Source organism: Ochotona princeps, chromosome 2, assembly GCF_030435755.1.
Source record: "Ochotona princeps isolate mOchPri1 chromosome 2, mOchPri1.hap1, whole genome shotgun sequence".
Lineage (NCBI taxonomy): Eukaryota > Metazoa > Chordata > Mammalia > Lagomorpha > Ochotonidae > Ochotona > Ochotona princeps.
Genome location: NC_080833.1, coordinates 161,227,142 through 161,239,741, shown reverse-complemented (window position 1 = coordinate 161,239,741; position 12,600 = coordinate 161,227,142).

The following is a 12,600-nucleotide window of genomic DNA, read 5'->3' as shown; positions in this document are numbered from 1 at the left end:
CACCCTAGTGTAGCCACCAGCACACTGCTCCTGAGCTCACAGAACTCCTGGTGGCCCAGAGAGCAGGCTATCACAGAGGAGTAGAGCCACTGTGAGTACAGGGCAGTAGGGGTGAACAGAAGAGCAGCCCTCACCTTGCCTGGACATGCAACTAAAGCCTCCTGGACAAGAGGTTGCAAGTGTTTTGAAGACAAAAACAACATGGTCACACACACACACGTGTGTACAATATGGGCCTCCTGCACCACGTTTTGCGTATGGAAGGTGCAGAATAATGCCTGCTGAGTGAGGCCAGTGTTGGGACACGGAGGGTTACGTGACCTCCTGTGATGCTGGCATCCCACAGAGAATGCCAACTCAAGCCCCAACTACTCTACCTACTGTCCTTCAGACACCAGTGGAGGGCCCAGCACGATAGTGAGGCGGTTAAAGTCCTCGCCTTGAATGCACTAGAATCCCATATGGGCACCGGTTCTAGTCCCGACAGCCCTGCTTCCCATCCAGCTCCCTGCCTGTGTGGCCTGGGAAAGCAGTTGAGGATGGCCCAAAGCCTTGGGACCCTGCACCCACGTGGGAGACCCGAAAGAAGCTCTGGCTCCTGGCTTCAGATTGGCTCAGCTCCAGCTGTTGCAGCCGTTTGGAGAGTAAACCACTGGACAGAAGGTCTTGCTCTCTGTCCCTCTTTCTCTCTGTATATCTGTCTTTCCAATAAAAATAAATAAATCTTTAAAAAGACACCAGTGGAAGGAGGCCCGAGTGCTTGGGTCCCTGCCAGTCCCGGGAGAGAGCCAGGCAGTTCTTGCCTCCTGAACTTGCCAGGAATTCATCTGCTGGATTCATGTTCATCTGTTACTGCTGAGGCCACTTGGGGAATGTTCTAGAGGACAGAAAATCCCTTCCTCTCTGTGTCTCTCCAACTCTGTCACTTGCCTTTCACATAAATAAATCTTTGAGAGCTAATAAAATGAAAATCAAGGCTGCTGAACAGCCACAGGAGCCAGTTACTGCTTCTGTCTCTCTTATTGCTTCCCCTGCTTCCTTCCAGAACTGCAGCCCTCTGCTTTTCCTTCACTGGAAATGCCTAGAACATTTCATCTGGGGTTGAGGTTTGATCAGCTGGGTGTCAGTAGATATAAACATTGGCATTTTAGACATGAACGAGTCCTGGAGAGGACAGCCTGACCCAAGTCACGGGGCTGACCATGGTGATCAGAACAGAGCGTGTGCTGAGCACTCCCTACATCCTAGCAGGTACACTAAGCACTCTCAGGATGACACATGCCGAATCCAAGTCTTCAACACAATGAGAGAGGTGGGTTCAGTGAAGAGTCGATCACCCAGACACAGAGTTGTGTAACTTGTTCAAAGTCCCAGAGCAGCACATCTGGTGGAACAACCTGCAGCCCGTACTGCCTCCCACCCTAGGGCTGAAAACCAAGGGCAGTAGCATCCTGAATGGAAACCTGATGTGCAGGTCAGAAGTCACCAGCCCAAAGCACCAGCTCACCTTTTGCTAAACCCCGACAGACCTCAAATCCAAAGCTGTACTGATGATCGCATTCACCAAGGCCTGTCTTACTGTGCTGATACACATATGCTGTCAAAAGAAAGGGAGGCAGAGAGTGTCATGTTGGAGTCCTGGAGCCCATCCTTTTCTCCATGGCAGCGCAAGAACAAGTCAAGCTCCTCCTGCGTTCTGGAAGAGGAGACCAGCAAAGCCTGGGGATGCGGATGAAACATGACAGTACCGGGCCTGGCACCTGGCACCAGGCACATGCTCTGGTCTCAACACCAGAAAAAAATAGAGCCTGTGGTCTTCGGGTCTGTGAACTTAACAAGCTCACATCTGCATCTGAGAACTCTGGGACTTCTCAGAAGAAAAAAAAAAGATCTCCATGACTGATGCATGTATCAGTTAAAAATGGGTACACTGAGAGATCTGTGCTGTCCGATGTCTCCTTACTGGGCTGAATAGCTGGAGGGCAGCATGCGACAGCGCTGAAATATGAAATACTGCAGGCAACTTTAACCTATGGTGAGGGTTTGTGAACCTGCACACGACCAAACAGAAAGGATACTGTGAAAACAGGAGGCAATAGGAATCCTTCAGCACCATTATAATGGGGACATCATCATATAATGTGATCCAGTGTGGATCAAAACAACATGGAGCATATGACTCTTCTAGCATTGATCTTTCATTCTTTCCCAATATTAAGCAACAGCGATCAGAAGCCAAGCTACTACTGGGGTGGGATAAAAGCAAAGGAAGAGAATCCCATGGAAGGCTCCCGTGGCAGCTACGGACATCCCACATTGGAGAAGTAGCCACGTGTGTGGGACTCTTGTCTCATCTTCATTACATCAGTTTTTCCTACTGGGTCACCGTTTCCCCTCATTACTGCGAAGCCTCCTGCTCTTCCAGAAGCAGACCCTGTGGTTAACCCCTAAGGCATGAGGTTGAGGTTTTGTACGGAATCCCAGATCAAACCAAAGTGAGAGACAAAGTCAGCCGTCAAATCCCAAACATAGTATTCAAATATATGAGGAGCCTAATTTCTCCCTTGCTAGTCACCGTGATCTGTAAGAGTAAACCAAGCATGATACAAATGCCAGTCATTCTTTCTGAACATATTTTGTTGAGTTCCTACTACATTCCCGAGGCTGTTCTGTGAGCTGAACACATCATCAGCATCAGCATCCTTGTCCACCTGGACCTCTTGCAGTGTACATTTCTGGGAAGAGAGATGCCCGTTCACTGTAGGGAAGGGAGACTGTGTTAACCAAGCATTGCCCTGTAGTTCCACCAGAAGGAAATGGCTGATTGACAGTTTACGTTCATATCTTTGAAGGTACATATGGTGGGTTTCTCTGTTCCACACCAGACACTAAATGAAGCTTTGAGAAGGCATTACCCTACATCTTGTTTCCTATGAGATGGGGTAATCCAGGCAGTTTCCATGGCACCTCCCCCACCCGCTTCTGTTGCTCAGCTGGCACGGAAAAGTCAAGCTCTTCTCATTCTCTACAATTTACATCCAAGGAAGAGTTGACCCAGTGGAACCTTGAACGCAGATGTCCAGCACCTAGAACTCAATCTGTAACCCGTTAACTGATCAAGAGGGGTTTACAGAAGACTTTCATGGCGCGTAAGGCCTCATCGTTTTTTCTGTTGGTCACAGGGACATGTCAGGATCCTCCTGGTCTCTGGCTACAGGAAGGACAGTGTGAGAAACCCCGGAAAGTCTCAGAACGAGGCAGCAATCAATCAAGATTACATAGCTCTTCTGACAGCAAAGAGGAAGGGGAAAAAAAATGCACCTAGAAATGTAATTTTAATTTCTCTTTCTAAAATAAATCACGACAAAATACAAATTGACCTGGTATGACTGACAGCCAACAGGCTCAGCAGAAGGCCTGGTGTGTCTAGGAATATTTTTCTTACACTAACAAGCAGTTCTGGAAATAAGGTGGGTGCAGTAAAACTTGGGGATCTTTTGGGCGGGGAGGGGAGTGGGCACCGTCGCATAGAGGGTTAAGCTGTCTGTATCCCGAATCATACTACTTCCAAAGTAGCTACCTGGGTTCCTACTGACCACGTGGGTACCTGCAATGGAGTCCCCAGCTGCAGGTTGTGGTCTGGCCCATCACTGGCTGTTACGGCCATTTGGGAAGTGAGCCGGAACACAGAAGCTCAATCTCTCTGTGTCTCTGTCTCTCACTAAATCTTCCGTCTCTTCCACTCAACCTTTCAGGTAGATGAAAATAAATAAAAACTAAACATTTAATTTTACAAGAAAGGTTTCTGAATTTGTTTAGAACAGACCCTGGAAGAAAGCCGTGGAGAGGATGACTGACAGGGACCAGAAGGGCAATGTCTCCTCCCTGTGCTCCTACCCAGGCTCTGGTAGGGATCAGGGCCACAGAGGTGTGGGACACACTGCTACTGCCCTGGGTGCTCCTGGGCCAGGTATGTGCCCTGTGCTGGCATCATCACACATCCCCCAGCCTAGCTTCCCTGCCTTCCTGCGCCATGAACTCAAGGTTTTTTCTTCTTCTTGTCCCCTTGACTAAAAGTTTACACTGAATTGTTACCCGAAAAGCAACTGATTTTGCTATATTGTTAACATGTACCTCTTCATTAGAAGAATGTGAAATTTAAGAAAAACCAGGGAGAAGAAAAAGCAAAAACTTAGATCTGGCACGGTAGCCTAAAAGTCTTCACCTTACACTCACCGGGATCCCATATAGGCACCGGTTCTAATCCCAGCAGCTCTACTTCCCATCCAGCTCCCTGCTTGTGGCCTGGGAAAGCAGTTGAGGACGGCCCAGAGCTTTGGGACCCTGCACTCATGTGGGAGACCTGGAAGAGGTTCCTGGCTCCTGGCTTCAGATCGGCTCAATCCAAGCCGTTGCAGTCATTTCAGGAGTGAACCAGCAGACGGAAGATCTTTCTGTCTCTCCTCCTCTCTGTATATCCACCTTTCCAATTAAAAGAAAATATTAAAAAAAAAAAAAAAACTTGCTAGGAGAATGTAGAACAGAGAGAAAGGGTGGTAAGGCCCTGAGCCAGGGACTAGCAGGGGCTGCCAGAAGCTGCACATGGAAGAGGCAACAACCAACACAAGGTGGAGACAGGAAGCAGGGCTTCAGGACCGGGTCTTGGCTTGAGAGGAAAGAGGTGACCAGGAAGCTAAAGCAGGGCTGGTAGTCTTCACATGAACCTCCAAGTTGTGGCTGAGACCTACGCCTGGGAGCTGGACGCAGGGGACTCCAGATTACCTACCAGGCCACGCCTCGCTGCTCAGCAGGACTCTAGTAGACCATTTGTTGCTCTACACGTAACTTAGATAACATCCCTGACTCACGGCTGAATTATAAAAACAGACATCACAGCACTGCGCGGCACTGAGCTGCAGCAGGAACGCTCACATCCAATACCACATTGCTGGTGTTGAGACTCAGCCATTCTGTTTCCAAGGCAGCTTCCTGCTAGTGTGCGCGGGAAGCAGCAGACAACGGCCCAAGCGCCTGCGTACCTGCACCGTGTGAGAGCCCCAGGCCAGGTTCCTGACCTCACCTGGCCCAGCTGCGGCACACACTGGAGAACGAACAAGCAGAGAGATCTCTCTCCCTCTGTCTGTGATCCTGCCTTTCAGACTAAGACATTTTTTCCTTATTAATTTCTTCACTGACTCACAGGTCATATGGTAGCATTATTCGCTTCAAGGAAGTTTTTTAATTTTCTTTTTCATTTATTCAGTGACACATGGGGCATTCAGCAGCATGTTATTCAACTTCATGGTGTTGTAAATTTTCAGTTTTTCTTCCTGTTGATTTTGTTTTATGGTTTTTCGTTTAAGGGGATGTATAGTAGCTGTGTAATACAGACTATCATTTTTAAATGTGAAGATACAATACAGCATGCATCTCTGCTTCCAAATCAAACACAGACTCCCAATGAAACTGTTACATGTATCTTGACAATAGGATGCTGGACTGTCTGCCATTGTCCACACCTGCATTTAAATAGCAGAGCAATGGACTTAGGACTGTTTATGGAGGACTATACTATTATAAAAATTTAGGGGAAACCAGTGGGGGTGGAAGGCAAGGCTTGGGAAGGGAAGAGGGAAATCCCAGCGCCTATGGAACTGTATCATAAAATAATAAAACTAGCACAAGTTTTAAAAAGCAGTGAAGTCCAAGGGGCCTGTGCTACCCAGGCGTGACCAGGGAGGACGAATGAGCCCATGACTGCTTGCTGCTGCCTTCAGAGGATGCCTCAATGGCGTGGGATTTGCAGGAGCACCATGTGAGGGAACGCAATGAGAGTCAAATCAAGTCTCAGGCAGCAGTGTCGTGTGTGCGACCACCAACCACACCTGAGGACCACTGTCCTGAGAGGCCGCCAGCGCCCGTGTCCAGCATGGATGAAAGCATGGATACTGGGGGGTAAAACCAGGTCCCCACGGCCCAGTCCTCCCTGACCCTCCCTTAGGCCGCAGGTGCCAAGCGCAGGCAGAGCGGGCCCGGACAGCGAACGAACTGAAAAGCACTGCTTACTATTGTACGGTCTCACCGTGTCCTGGTAAGGCTGAGACGCCCAGGTAGGTACCAGCACACCAGTCGTGCGACTTCACTGAGTCGGCCTCGGTCAGATTCTCTTTTCAACATTTTTGAGGGCTGGCATCACACAATATAAAGATGACTGGTAAAATTCATGCCAATGATTTAAAATTGAATTTAAGGATTTTTGTGTTTCTCTACTTATATTGACAGGAAATGCAAATGAAAAACTCCATAACAAGCCCAGGGTCTGTGAAAGAATGGAAAAAACTCCGTATTTTACTGCCATAATAGCACCTTTTCTCTTGCTTTTTGGAAAAACATTTATTTATTGGAAACTCAGAGCTACAGAGAGACAGTGAGAACTCCCCCATCACTGCTTCGCTTCCCCAATGGCCACACCAGCTGGGGCTGGGACGGGCCAAAGCCGGAGCCTGGAACCCCACCTGGCTCCCATGGGTGTGGCAGGCGCCCTACCTTGCTGCTTTCCCGGCTGCACTGGCAGGAAGATGAACGAGAAAGGAAGTAGCCACGACTCGAACTGGAGCGCCGTAACGGGATGCCAGTGCCGAAAGTCACGGCTGTGAGTGCATCACAGTGCTGGCCCCTCTCCTGCCTTGAAAGGAGCCTGCATTCTCACAGCCTGTCCCGCCTGGGACTCGTCAAAAGGACGCAGAGTTCAAATTCAAACACAGGTCCCGCCTCATGATAGCCAAAGTGTCCTGGGGAGGGAGGGAATCGGAGTGGGTGGGTATAGACCTTGATAGTCTGCAGGAAGCCCGGTGTGTGTGTGTGTGTGTGTGTGTGTGTGTGTGTGTGTGTGTGCATGTGTGTTGCTAGTCTGCAGGAGGCCCGGTGTGTGTGTGTGTGTTGATAGTCTGCAGGAAACCTGGTGTGTGTGTGTGTGTGTGTGTGTGTGTGTTGATAGTCTGCAGGAAACCTGGTGTGTGTGTGTGTGTGTGTGTGTGTGTGTGTGTTGATAGTCTGCAGGAAGCCTGGTGTGTGTGTGTGTGTGTGTGTGTGTTGCTAGTCTGCAGGAGGCCCGGTGTGTGTGTGTGTGTGTGTGTGTGTGTGTGTGTGTTGATAGTCTGCAGGAAGCCTGGTGTGTGTGTGTGTGTTGATAGTCTGCAGGAAGCCTGGTGTGTGTGTGTGTGTGTGTGTGTTGATAGTCTGCAGGAAGCCCGGTGTGTGTGTGTGTGTGTTGATAGTCTGCAGGAAGCCTGGTGTGTGTGTGTGTGTGCGCATGTGTGTTGATAGTCTGCAGGAAGGCTGGTGTGTGTGTGTGTGTGTGTGTGTGTGTTGACAGTCTGCGGGAAGCCCGGCGTGTGTGTGTTTGTGTGTATGTGTTGGTAGTCTGTGGGAAGCCCGGTGTGTGTGTGTGTGTGTGTGTGTGTGTGTGTATAATCTGCAGGAAGCCTGGTGTGGGAAAGCAGCCAGTAGGCTGACAGTAGAGCACACACATGGCATTACTGCCATCTAGTGCCCAGTGCGGTGCACAGCCCCCTGGCTGTGGGCTCCCAGAGGTGCTCAGGCCGCCCACACGCTGGCCTGTAACGAAGGCAGACGTGCAACGAGAACAAACACTTCATTCACTAGCGACACACACTAGCGACACACTTGGAGAGTGAATCATCGGATGGAAGGTCTTCCTCTATATATATCTGCCTTTCCAATAAAAATAAATAAATCTTATTAAAATATTTATTTTTGACAATCTTTACACGTTTAATTAGGGCACAAAGGTTCAAGGGTTACAGGAAAGTGGGTAACAAGAAGGCACAGCTGGTGGTGATCGCTCACTGTAATAAAATAAATAAATCTTAAAAAAAATAATAAAATGAAAATCTTTTTTTAAAAAGTTTCCTCAAACCTTTACCCAATTGTTCAATGATTTTTTGTCTTAGTATAGAAACAAATCCAAACTAAACTAAGACATCTTCCTGGCTTGTCTATTCCACTTTATCTCCCTGTCTATTGATTTTGGCGTTAACGCTACGCCATCTCAGCCTTCTGTTTTTAACTAAAGATTGATTTATTTAAATAGCAGACTAATGGAATCGTAACTCCTTATGAAGAGTGTGACATTATGGGAAAAATCATTGGGGAGCAGAAAATGCAGGGAGGGGAATCCCAGACTATACAGAATTGTATGATGAATTCCAAGAATTTATATCTATAATATATATATTGAAATAAAGAGTGTTTGTTTATTGGACAGACAGATTTACAGAGAGAAGGAGAGACGCAGAGAAAAAGATCTTTCATCCACTGGCTCACTTCCCAAGTGGCCACAATGGTCAGAGCTGAGTTGATCCAAAGCGAACCAAGTGCCCAGAGCTGAGTGGATCTAGAGCCAGGAACCAGGAGCTTCTTCGAGGACTCCCATGTAGGTGCAGAGTCCCAAGACCTTGGGCCATCCTCAACTGCTTTCCCAGGCCACAAAAAGGGAGTTGGATGGGAAGTGGAGCAGCTGGGATACAAAGCGGTACCCGTATGGGATCCCAGCACATGCAAGGCAAGGACTTTAGCCGTTAGGCTACCATGTCAGGCCCACTAGCTCAGTCTTTATACTGCTATAGTACATGGTAGTTAATATATAATAGAGTAACACTATTCATTAGTTTGTTCTTAAAAAAAAAAAACCCAACAGCATTCTACCTATTTCCTGTCCTACTTACTATTTCAAATATTTTTTAGAATTCTTTTGCTAAGAAGAACATCCATTGATATGTGGATAGAAATCATACAAAATGCATACAGCAAAACATTTTTTAGGGCCTGGCACCTTGAACGCAACACCGGGATCCCATATGGCGGCGGTTCTAATCCCAGCAGCTCCACTTCCCATCCAGCTCCCTGCTTGTGGCCTGGGAAAGCAGGCAAGGATGGCCAAAACCTTGGGACCCTGCACCTGCATAGGAGACCTGGAGGAAGTTCCTGGCTCCTGGCTTCGGATCGGCGCAGCTCCGGAAGGGCAAGAAATGGGGAGGTACAGTTTTATGTTTTAAAAGGTAACTTCACCAGAGCCCCTAACTGCCTACTATTCCATTTGGCTCCTAACACAAGTGTGGACCTCGGCACAGGATGGTCCTGCGAGCAACTTTCCGTATCTCTTTGGCCTCAACTTCATCATCTCTATGGCCATCCCTGGATCAAAAAGGCTACCGGGACCGTCTCTCCCAACTAAATTTCAAAGTGTTGAATTCCTGATTTTTATTCTGCCCTTCCAGAATGTATGTTTAAGCCTAAAACAAAGAATATAAGGCAAGGGAGGGAGGGGGAAAAAAGCAATAAAACGGACTTTTGAAAGGTTCATGAAACCTGAGGGTCAGGAGTCACAAACTTACGGCCTTAGACTTGGCCCTCCTGCCAGCCTGCTGCATTGCAAAGCCTGCCTTCGGCAAGCAGGGCCACAGCAAACAGGACATTATGGACAGAACATTCCCTGCAAAGCAAGCAGAAAAGAACCTCCACCCTCTTTCCTGTTCCATTAGTTCCTCCCCTGTTTCAATGAAGATAATTACTTCCAGGAAACCCCTCCCTATCTCCCCCTCCCCTAGAGAAGAAGGTATACATATGAGGAGAAAAATAAAGAGATGAGGCACTCTTTCCACCAAGTCCATGTGTCCGTGTGCTTCTTGGGCCAGCAGCCCGACATTCTTTGAGCGCCGTGTCTTGCAGCTCGGGACACCTAAGCTTCATATTATAAAACTAACTAGGGGGCCAGGCGGTGTGGCCTAGTGGCGAAAGTCCTCGCCTTCAACGCGCCGGGATCCCATATGGGCGCCGGTTGTAACCCCGGCAGCTCCACTTCCCATCCAGCTCCCTGCTTGTGGCCTGGGAAAGCAGTCGAGGACGGCCCAAAGCTTTGGGACCCTGCACTCGTGTGGGAGACCTGGAAGAGGTTCCTGGTTCTCGGCCTCGGATCGGCGCAGCATGTAAGAGACAATCACTAAATCTTCGCTGATGGATTGAATGAATGAATGACCACGCTTCTCAGGGCTCTAATATTGCAGGCGAGAGACGCCAACAGGCTTGGCAACAACCTGTCTATGGTAGGAACATGGCAGAATCTCAGGTGAACATAAGGGAACGCGAGCCTTGTTAGGTCTTGCCAGGCTCCCCCCACACCGAGAGAGCAGGGCGTGGGGAGGGGGACCATCAGACCCTGGCACAGAATCACCACGAACTAGGCAGTGGGTCTGGCACCGTGGGTAAGGTGCTGCTGGGAATCCCCGCCTTGCACACAGGAGACCTGGGCTGGAGTACCAGCCTCCCTGCAGATGCCAGCGTGGGAGGCATCAGGTGCCGGTCCCTGCCACCCAGACTGGGCTTCCGCTTCCTGGTCTAGCCTCAGCTGGTGCAGGCGTCTGGGGAGTGAACCAAGCAGAGGGAGATTTCTCTCTCCCTCTCAAATAATATGTATAGAAAGAATAATAATATCAACTATGTACCACAGGCCAACATGGTGGCTCCACAGACTAATCCTCTGCCTAAAACACCAGCATTTCATATGGATGCCGGTTCGAGTCCCAAATGTTCCACTTCTGACCCGCTGCCCTGTTTATGTCCTGGAAAAGCAAGGGAGGATGGCTTAAGTTCTTGGGCCCTCGTACCCAAGTGGGAGACCCAGAAAAGACTCCTGGTTCCTGGCTCCAGACAGACTCAGTGCCAGCCATCACGGCCATTTGGAGCAGATAAAAGATCTCTGCACAATAGAACTTTCCAATAAAAATAAATCTTCAAAAAAAAATACTTAGCAAAAGGCCCACAAAATACAATTACCTGAAGACAATTCTTCTGCCTCACCTTATTATCTGTTATCTCATCAGCACCATTAAGCTGCTTTAATCTCTTCTCCAGGGGAAAAGCAGCCTAATGGGATGTGATCATTGTTTAACATAGTCGGGCACACCTGTTAGGGCAGCAGTACTCACAATGGCCACAAGATGGCGGCAAAGCAAGCGTCTCACAACAGACACACCTAGTTGAGCCACCAGAGGGCAGAGGAGAGTGCTGTTGTTAGGCCACAAAAACGAATGAAGTGAGAATGTAGGTTGCAACATGGATGGACGTTGAAGATACTAGGAGTGAAAGAAGCCAGTGCGGTCCCAGAAGGACCAATTCTGAGCTATTCGACTTACACGAGGTCCTTAGTGTCCTCAGATTCCTGGAGCAGGAAGCAGAGGGGTGGCTGCCAGGGGCTGGAGAAGAAGAATGGGAGCTAGTGCTTCATGGGGTAGTGCTTCGCTTTGGGAAGTGAAGAGTTTCCCACGCTGGGCCCAGCGCGGTAGCGTAGTGGCTAAAGTCCCTACCGTGCAAGCGCTGGGATCCCATATGGGCACCGGTTCTAATCCTGGCAGCTCCACTTCCCCTCCAGCTCCCTGTTTGTGGCCTGGGAAAGCAGTGGAGGACGGCCCAAAGCCTTGAGACCATACACCCATTACAGACTCCTGGCTCCTGATTTTGGATTTGCGCAGCTCTGCCTGGTGTGGCCGCTTGGAGAGTGAATCATCGGATGGAAGATCTTTCTCTCCTTTTCTGTATATCTGACTTTTCAATAAAAATAAATCTTGGAAAAAATGTTTCCCGTGTTGCATGATTGTGGCACAGGCGTGAGAGGACTTGAATGCCTCTGACCACACAATTAAATTGCTGAAGATGGCAAATTTGGTTTATATACATGGTATCCTATTTTTTCTTTTCCAAATTACTAATGCTTCTGAAAGATGCCTTGAGCAGATTCCCGAGAGTGGCACACAAAGAAAGGACCCCGAAGTGCCACGCCCTTCCCACCTCCCTTGCCTGGGCATGTGTTCTCCTTGGCTGGCCCTTGGTGGCAGCTTTTAGCCACCCCAGTGACCTCTGCGACTTGACCATCGCAGCCACTCTCAGGAGCATTGGCCCCTGGTCGCATGGCCACCACCGCCTCCTTGACGTCCTTGGCTGGACGTGCCCTCAGCTCTGCCCGCCCCCCATGGCTCCTCGGGCTCCTCAGGAAGACTGGCCCAAGCCAGTGCGACTCTAAGGATGAATTACTGGTCTTGTTCTTTGTCACGCTGTTAATATAGAATCAAAACGTAAACCTCCTAGAAAAGATGCTTTCAGAACTAGGGGTGTGTGCGTGCTGCATCTGTTTGAATAGTAGAGTGACAGAAAAGGAGAAAACAGAGCCCTAGAGAGAGACTTTTTCATTCCCCAGATGGCAGCAGTGGGCAGCGCTGGGCACTCGGTGCGAGGATCTGATTCCTCTGCGGCGTTCCCAGGCGCATCAGCAGGGAGCTGGGAGGGAAGTGGAGAAGCCAGGGGCACTGGGGGCAGCCTGCGTGGCACCGCACAGGAAGCAAGCTGCAGGTGCCGGGGCATGCCCTGGCACCCCGTGTCCCAAGGCAGTCACTGAGATGCCCCTCGGCTGCGTGGATTTGGGTCAGGGACAGAGGGCTGCCTGACTCTGTACCCTGACAGGAACTCATGCCGCCTTCTGCCAGCAGCCAGCAGACCCTGTCTGATTCACGAGATGTGCTCCAATGA